Source organism: Lagopus leucura, unplaced genomic scaffold (genome assembly GCF_019238085.1).
Source record: "Lagopus leucura isolate 7727_CA_CO unplaced genomic scaffold, USGS_WTPT01 Super-Scaffold_1, whole genome shotgun sequence".
In the NCBI taxonomy this organism is placed as follows: domain Eukaryota; kingdom Metazoa; phylum Chordata; class Aves; order Galliformes; family Phasianidae; genus Lagopus; species Lagopus leucura.
Window position 1 is genome coordinate 41,612,578 of NW_024962250.1, and position 8,431 is coordinate 41,621,008.

General features: G+C 45.9%; 1 long non-coding RNA gene across 7 annotated transcripts in view; it reads right to left on the reverse strand.

Annotated features, from left to right (window-relative positions):
• Positions 1-7,869, reverse strand: part of LOC122180553 — a 46,985-nt gene extending 39,116 nt beyond the window's left edge. For all 7 annotated transcript variants that reach the window (XR_006179169.1, XR_006179166.1, XR_006179162.1 and 4 more), the window contains exons 1-3: positions 7,707-7,869; positions 7,332-7,438; positions 6,050-6,245 (exon numbers count right to left, since the gene is read on the reverse strand). This is a non-coding gene — a long non-coding RNA (uncharacterized LOC122180553). The remainder of the gene's footprint in view (positions 1-6,049; positions 6,246-7,331; positions 7,439-7,706) is intronic.
• Between the last annotated feature and the right edge of the window lie 562 nt (positions 7,870-8,431).

Consider the following 8,431-nt stretch of genomic DNA (forward strand, 5'->3'; position numbering starts at 1 on the left):
GGTCCCTTTGTGCCACATCTCCAGTGCATCGCTGCTCTGCGGGATGTCTCAAACTCCAGCGCACAGGCGGAGAGTTGCAGAGGTACAGAGTGGGTTCCCAAGACCACGAACGAGCAGAGAGGCAATCCTTTGGACCACCAAACAACTAAAAAAGACCAAAAAACCCCCACTTTCTCCACGTACCGTTACATTTTGGGAAACTAAACAAGAGGCACGAGGGCAGGGAGGGAATTTCGATCAGGTCCAACATGGGAACAGGCTGAGCCGTGGCAGTTAACCTCTGACAGACAGTCTGTAATATACCTGACACTGAAAACAAACCAGGTGGTGCCACTGCTGGGGAAATGGAGGCGCAGCGGGGGGACTGGGGCTGGAGGAGGGGGAAAACGTGAGCAGGGGAGAGCAGAGAGGGCAGGAATCGTTAACCCCTGATAGTAAGTCGAAAGTATTTTACTCCCCATCTCATTCATTAGGCCGCGTCAACTCCAGAAGGACTACATCCATTCCCGCACATAAATCTGGCAAGCTTCTCTTTTAAAAAGGCCAGACACTCTCTTTGCCATGGCAATCCAGCTGTCTGGCCGGCTGCCTGCCCTGCAAACAGGCAGCATTCTCCCAGGGGCTCTCAGAGCCCTCTGCTCCATGCTGCACCCCAGGGAAGCCACGTATCCCGGGGGGGGGGCAGGGAAACGTGTCCCCAAGCTGCACTGTGTGAGCAAAGCACTCACTTGTAGGAGCATTCCTGAGCACCTTTTGGTGAGTGACCTCAAGGATCGTCCAGCCTCAGGGCTCCAACGAGGCCCTCTCGGCTGTTTGGGCACTGGGATATGACACAGGACAAAATGGAGCTCCGATCAACCGCATCCTAAACAACCCTAAGAAACAAATCCCATTTATGACCCAGGTTTAGAGCAGGGCGCAACAGCGAGAGAAAGAAGTGACGCCGAATAGCTTGCATCTGCTGCTGGTCTGGAGCTAATAAAGTTATCTCTGGGCTTTCAGCTCCTGGGGCTCATAACCATGGACACTGAGGGCCCCCATCCTGCCCACTTTTAAAAGTTGCTCAAACGAAAGCTTTGGAAAACGCAGGAAACAGTTCTGTCCTCAAACTCTAATCTGAATTTCGATTGAAAAGCTAATGACTCCAATAAAAGAACAAGGGCACAATATCTAGCTATTTTTAATACATCTGTCTATGGTTAAGCAGCATTGTTTTTCTTTGTGAGAACTTAGTAACATCGGGGAAGTTGGACAGCCTTCCTCGAGCTGAGGTATTACAGGGCATCTTGTATACTTTGGCACGGCGTGGCTTTCCAGGACATCATTTTAACACTTCACAAATCAGACTTTACAGGCATTCTTCTGTCATAAACCCATTGCAAAGCAAACACAAAAATTCCAAGTTGCATGTAGCCAGGTAAACTGTGCAGAAGATCACCGTTGAGCAGAGGATTTTTAAGCACATGAACCATAAAGCATTTGTGGTGTTTTACGATGGCAACTTTTCTTTTAGAGCCTGATCCAGCCTTCTTTGAAGTCAAACGGAGTCTTTCCATTGACATCAGAGGGTGTGGGATTTGTCTCACGGCAACTTATACCAATGAGAACAATATTTTGCTCTGAAGTCATTACTTTCTGCCATGGATGTTTTCAAAACAGCCCGTCACCTGACAATACAGCCTCAAGGTACTGACAGTCCCTGTGTTTTCCTTATTTAAAAATGAGACTTGGTAACGGGCTCAGCTGTTTAGGGAAGGTAATATTTTTCCTAAGCACGCTTACTATAAAGTAAATTAGCAAAATCTTCTTCGAGTTGTAACTAAAACATAAGGGCACAGCTGCCCTGGAGGAGTACAAGGGCTCCCAATGTAAACTCCACTGATATCATCACCATCAGAAGGTCATAAAATTGATGGATTATAAATACAGTCCTCATTTGTTTACAGCTTGCATTTTTGGGACTCGGGTAATTAGCACATTAGCCATCTCTCAAAGTGAGCGCTTACAGGTGCCGCTCCAAGATGGCCAAAGAGCTGCGCCGGGGGAACCCAACTCCCCTTCACCAACCGCAGCAGGGCAGGAACGTCACTCGTGTGAGCATTTAGCTACTTCATCACACCTACCAGGAGCCAAGGGCACCAGAGGGCACTGAAATGACCCGTTCATTTCCTTCAGCAGTGAGGTAGCACCCAAAAAATGAGGCACGTCAGCAGCGTGCGGCAGATATCCTCTCTGTGAAGCCCGCGGCTGCGCAACTCGCCTGAGATTCTTTTCCCTCGGCACAAGCCAACGAAGGAAGATAAAGATCACCCTATTTGTGGTAACTGGTACTTAGTTCCTTTGAGTTACACTTAAAATAAACTCTCTTTGGGCTCTCCCGAGGCCGCACTACGGAGCTGTACGTCAGCCACCTTCCCTCGGCCCGCCTTGGCTCCAAGTTCAAGCCTACTCTGCACACAGGACATGAAACTTTAAAGTCACGTTTTATTTGTACAGCTGGATGCATCAGGTTTATGTTTATTGTCTAATTAGCCAACGAAACCACTTTTGAAAGGATTTTAATGCTTTACCCCCAGTGAGATCTCTGTAGTGAGTGTGTGTTGAAATGCTAATGGAGGCAAAGAATTTCTTTCCGTAGGAATTTACAGTATTTTGGATACATCTCCTGGGCAAAACGTTCAGCTGTGATGGCTCTGATGGAGTGAGTTGGGCTATGTGTGTAAGGGATTCTGCCGTGCAGCAGGATAATGGAGAAGCTGTTGAGTAGCTTTCTCATTTTTAAGGTGCTTTAAAACCTCTACGGCCAGCATCCAGATTTTTGTCACCTTCCACAAAAACTTTGTTAAAAATGCCTCCCATGGTTGGGACGAGATTCACCAGCTCCTTAACTACTGAAGTAATTAATGAATGTAGTGGGCCTGGCGGTGATGGGTCAGCAGTTGGACTAAATGACCTCTTCCAACCCTAATGATGCCCTGGCATTCAAATAACTTCACAGATCAACTCTCTCAAAGCACTTCTGGCATTACTTGCTGAAGAAGTAATTTATAAATCTCATACCAACATTTTTTTCAACCATGAAACATGAGAGGCAGGTGAGCAGTAACTGAAGCCATTGGCATATCCTGAGTAGCTGCTCGTTTCTGCTCACTAGAAAAGAGATCTTGCTTCACATTTTGGGGGTATTTCTGTTATATTAACAGCTTTCTTAAACTAAAGCATTTTGGAAAAGAACTGTCTTCACTTCTGTGTTTTTATAAGCCATAGGAAAAAAAGAAGGGCCTCTAAACATTACAACATTGGCAATAAATAACACTAATAGCCCTTAATCATCTAATTGAATTCTTCTGCCCAAGTGCCATGAATGCTAAATGACAGCAAATTCTCTCCAAAAGCATTAATAGAAAGTTTCTCAGTGGTGAAGGATGGATTTTACCATTCTGACAGGAGGGGAACTTCTTCACCAAGATTCCTCTCCAGCCCAGATGAGCACTCAGGTCACCTGTTTAATCTTCAGACCTTCAAACCTCGACATGCCAAGAGAACCATTATCACAGAATCACAGAACAGCCCGGGTCGGAAGGGACCTCAAGGATCACGAAGCTCCAACCCCCCTGTGCCATGCAGGGCCACCAACCTCCCCATTTCACAGCAGCCCAGGCTGCCCAGGGCCCCATCCAACCTGGCCTTCAACACCTCCAGGGATGGACGGGGCATCACAGCCTCTCTGGGCAGCTGTTCCAGCACCTCACCACTCTCACAGCACACAACTTCCCCCTGACATCCAACCTCAATCTGCCCACCTTTAGCTTCAAACCATTTCCCCTTGTCCTGCTATTATCCACCCTTTTTTGCATTCTCAGTGCAAGGCAATGACATCCTAGCTGCTTTACTCCTCAGATGAGTGAATTTTATTTATACAGTTGCTTGACTCAGCACTGCCTCTATGCCCATCTGCTTAAACAGAACCAACTCCCGAGCTCATTCCAAACCTGCATTTATAGGAAACACAGCTTCCACTTCACTGTCTATCCAAAGACAAACACAACACGTTTAAAAGCAACAGAATTCTGCACCCCCATACCACTGCAGAATATTACAGCAGTGCCCACTCAGTCTGAAGAACTGCCTATTTCACGACGTTCCCTCTTTGGGCCTGATGCCTCCTTATGCAACTGTCTCATGATCAAACTGGAGAAGACAAGATCAAGCAAATGATTTAGTTTCAAACATGTGAAATTGCTGGGATTTTTTTTTTTTACACTCAAGCCAGTTGCACTGCTAAGCCAATAAACACAACTTCAGTGGAAAATCTGATGTATTTGATCAGATGGTGCTCCTGCAATGGTGACTGTAGATTGCAGGCAACATCAGCACAGTAATTTTTCTAGCTAGTGGTGACACTCCAGTAGAACCAGCTGATAAAAAAAGAGGGCTAAAATTGTCAAGACAAAGAGATTTGTTTCTAAAGTTGCCCATGCCCCCTTGCTGCATCACTTGTGTTAACCCTCCCTCTCCTTACCAGTTTTGCTTCACATTTGATCTTTGCAAGCACTAAGAGAAATAGGAGATAAGAGATGAAAAAAAAAAAAGAAGAAGAAAAACTTATCTTTGCAGAAAGCAGACTGTGCCTGCAATTTATCCCAGCAGTCTTTCTGGCTATCCTGAAATGCCTTGCTACCATTCCCCCCTCCCATTTGTATTTTTCACACTGCTGTCTTGCTGCACTCTCGAGTCTCGACGATCACTTAATGTAGATTGCCACCTCCCCACTGAAGTCAATGAGTTGGTTTAGCAGTTAAGGATTTAGTTCCCGACAGCTGGACAGCAAAGAAAGGGCTGAACTGTGTTTTGCAAACAAGCAATCCAAGGAACTTCATTCTTTTTCTCTGTTCATGAACCAACATTGGTTTGGTAAGAGATATTTGTTATTCAAGTACTTGTTGGACAGCCTGGATCAACAACAGCTCATTCCAGAAATGGTTCGTTTCAATTTCTGGCTGCTCATGGGGTGAGAACTGTCACCTAAATCAGATTCCAATCACCTAAAAGCTGATTCTAATATTTGAAGGGATGAGTAACCCTTTTAAAAATAGGAGAACAAAGGCTGATGAAGAATAACTGCTCTTGTTCACATGTAAATACAAGTACACATATGAAGTACAACCATTTCCCAATCCTGCCCAGAAGATCACAGACAGAGCTACCAAGGACCTCAGCAGGTTCAGCGTGGGGAGTCCAGCTGCAATGAAAACATCTGGGGTTGAAGGGGTTGTTATAACTGCTCTGATCCAGCTCCTGTCCCAGGGGCAGTGGGATGCAATCTCCAGTTCCTGCCTTTACCCACATACACTGTGGCTGAACTACAGTATTCTGCCTGCAAGGCTGTTAAGGAAGCATTCAGGCATCCCTCTGTAAAATGCAGTGTCAATTGTTCAGGGTTCGTATTTGTTTAAATTTTCCTGCTCAGAACTGTTAATCCCAAGGTTCTGAACTACCAGTTCATGTTTCTTCTGCTGCTGGATTAAAAATCCCTGCTGATACCTTTTTTTTTCCCCTGATATGCAGACTGCAATTAAGTTCATTCTCTATCCCTCTTTTGGTGTTTACAGTGATCACCTTGCAATTCTTGACCAGCACCTATTTTCAAGCTTTGGATAATTGATAAAATTAGAAATCAATCAGAATGAAGTATATGAAGTAAAGGTTGAACTTCCTGTGAACTTCACAGGGACCATCAGGATGAAAACTGTGCTCCTAAACTGCACCAGTGCTACACAGTAAAATTACTGTGCTGATGTTGCCTGCAATGTACAATTGCAATCTGGGCACAGGCAGAACAGCGAGGGATTTTACAACGCTCTGCCACATTTACTGCCTTATTAAAACAGCACTTCGGATCCTGCAGCCTCATTCACTGCACCGTATTGCTTTTCTGCTTGCACTGCTCTCAGGACAGTCTCTTTGGCTTCAGTATCCGAATGGCGAGCCAAACCAAACCGCTTTCAGAACATTTTATGAAAATGTTAATATTGCTTTGTTACATTACCAGGCAGATGTGAAGTCTTTCCCGTTTGTATTTCGACATCGTGGTGCTGCTGTGTCAGTGCAGATGGCCACGTAGAGCCTTACGGTCCTCCTCACCAGACTGCACTGCAGTGCTGTTATTGCAAACAGGAGACTATAGATGCCATCGCTGCAGCTCTCACCTCATCAAGAGCCAAAAGAAGGAACAAGGAAAAGTTCTAAAAGAAGAAGCCAGAAGTGTGCTGGAATTAATCTCACTGAAATAAATATTTTTGTAAAATCAGCTGTACAAGCTAAGCAGTTACTACATCATTCAAGAATGAAGATACACTTCTCCAAGCTGCAGGTCATTGCTGTGGATTTTTTTTTGAACTATGACATTACATCTTCACCACACTTTCTTTTTGAAAGCAAAGTGTGACATAAAGAACTCATTTTATAGCCTGGGTCAGATATAAAACACAGAGGGTGGTGAGGCACTGGCACAGGTTGCCCAAGGAGGCTGTGCATGCCCCATCCCTGCAGGCATTCAAGGCCAGGCTGGATGTGGCTCTGGGCAGCCTGGGCTGCTGGTTGGCGACCTGCACACAGCAGGGGGTTGGAGCTGGATGAGCACTGTGCTCCTGTGCAACCCAGGCCATGCTGTGATTCTGTGATAAAAGCTACTGAGCTGTAGGTTAATGAATGCCAAAGTGGAAATCTGAGTTTCAGAACTGGCTTATCAAATGCAAAAACTACACTTACATCCAGAGAGCCACAGAGTGCTCAAAGTGCCCTTTGAATCCCATGGCAGGTATCTCCCTTAAGCTACCAGAAATCCATTTGACTAAGATACCTTCTTATTTGTACATCTGCTCCTGAAGACAACAAATCAGCTGCTATGAATCAGCTTATCTGTGCAGATAGCAAAGGGCCACATCTATTTCTAGCACTGGAAAAATCTGTCCTGCACAGATTCAGGATGGCAGCAGGGCATAACACAGATCTCACCTGGGAATTCCCCGCTGTGCCCCTCAGCCACCAGGGCTGCCCTCTCTTGCCTTAATTTAGCCAGCTGTGCTCTCCAGAGTGGACATCCTAATTATATTAGTGTCTCACCCCCTGTTCTAACTTACCATTGTAGAGAAAATTTCTTGTTTATGCCTTGGGAAGCCAAAAAAATGTTGCCGAGTGCTTCCTTTGGTAACATCTTATACATTTTAATGTCACAGCTGCTGCCAAGGCACGGGCCCTAACGTCTCCATAATGATGTATGGCAAACTGAGCACATACCCTTGAACTGTGCAGAAGAGCTGCTGCCTCACCTTCAGCAGACAAACCAGTCCTTGCCCACACGGTCCCACAGCTGGTCACAGGTTGCCACGTGCATTGAGATTCAATGAACACATTCCAGACAAGGCAGGACCAGGCTCTTCAGTGAAGAAAGTTCAGAAAAACATAGAAATTAGGGCGATTGCAATTCTCAAGTATGTTTCTTTCACGGGATCATAGAACAACTTCGGTTGGAAGGGACCTTAAAGATCATTGACATCCAAGCCCCATGCTGTGGGCAGGGTGGCTAACCACCAGAGTTTTCATACGCTTTGTTTTGTTTTCTTTTTTAACAGAACTGTAAATAATCAACGGCTTCAAACCAAGGAGGAAAAAAAAGAAAAAAAGAGATATTTTCCTGGACATACCATATAACAGCCTCGCAGGAGAATTAAACAAACAAAATCTTCCATGTATTGCTGTAGAAGCACGAGCACCCCGTCCTGCTTGTGGGTGAGGCAGCCATCACTGAGGTCTGTTCCCTGGTCCCTCCTGCCCCAGAGAGGCTGCTCCATATGTCTGAGATGTGGCTGTGTGCTGGCACAGAAGAAAAAAGAGCATCAGAACCATGAAGAGGAACAGATTTTTAATTGATCTACACTGATACAGGTTTCTAATGAGCTGATCTTCCTGGAATGCCATCACCAGTGCTAATTAGAAACAAAGCAAATTGTGCTGCTAAAGTATGCAACAATTGTGCCAGCCTGCAAAAAGCAGCGGTGTGGCTGTCCTGCACTTCAGTATTGCTACCATGAGCTGTCTTTAAAGATCTCAAAGTGAATCACCCACGTGAGGTTCACAACCCAGAGAAAACAGCCTTGTTCTCCTGGGCAATTTGAGGAGCAAAGCCAGGCTGGATGTGGCTCTGGGCAGCCTGGGCTGCTGGTTGGTGACCCTGCACACAGCAGGGGCTTGGAGCTGGACACAGTTCCACAGACTTGCACATGCACCCTTCCCAGTCCACCTTTGACAGTAAGGTCGTGTTTCTCAGAAGTAATCACAGCATGGCCTGGGTTGCACAGGAGCACAGTGCTCATCCAGCTCCAACCCCCTGCTGTGTGCAGGTCACCAACCAGCAGCCCAGGCTGCCCAG